A 782-nucleotide genomic window follows, 5' to 3' on the forward strand; every position below is an offset into this window, starting at 1 on the left:
AGGAGGGATTTGCCCGCAGCCTTGTAGAAGGCAGGCCAGGAGTTGACATGAGGCCTCTTTTTCCCGCAGTGGAGGGCAGAGAGGTCTTGGGAGACAACGCCTCTTCTGAGGGTGCAGGTTCTTGCCCTCTGCTGCTGTCTGAAAGGACAGGGTGTTATAGTAACGCGAGTCTGGCTTGGAAGGCTTAAGGGCTCAGGGAGCGGGCAGAGGCCCGAGCAAAAATTGTGAGCTTCTGCGGTCTGTTAATGAACATAGCTGCTAAATGAGTAATAAGCAATTCTGAAACGTTTTCTTGGGTACTGAGAGCCTCTTAGGAAAATCTCATTCCCGAAGTATTACACTAGTGAGTCTTTATAGTATGAAATTGTATTAACTTTCTTGAGAGAGAGAGAGATTTCACACTGTGTACTGACTAGTCATGCTTCAGCAAACAAATGGAAGGACCCCAGCTTGTCACAGGAGAAGGACAGACCCCCTTGAAATAGGGTCCTTTGCTTCCCTGAATCTTAAAGGATACCCCCAGACAACCGAGATAAGAGCAGTATCCTAGCTCCTCTAACACCTCTATGAAACCCCCTCATTGTCTGGCATCATAGAGAAGCAGGTGGATGATACCACCATAGAAGCACAGTTTCTTTGCAAGTGCTAGAGTGTGTGTGTGTGTATGTGTTAAGTAGCCTCCTGTCAAATCATGTTGTACCTGAACTCTTGAAAGCTAGAAAAACTATGTGTAAAGCCATATTCTGGGTGCCCCGGTTTGAGTGGAACACTTCATGTGCATG

This window comes from Charadrius vociferus, unplaced genomic scaffold, assembly GCF_000708025.1.
Source record: "Charadrius vociferus isolate BGI_N301 unplaced genomic scaffold, ASM70802v2 scaffold329, whole genome shotgun sequence".
In the NCBI taxonomy this organism is placed as follows: Eukaryota; Metazoa; Chordata; class Aves; order Charadriiformes; family Charadriidae; genus Charadrius; species Charadrius vociferus.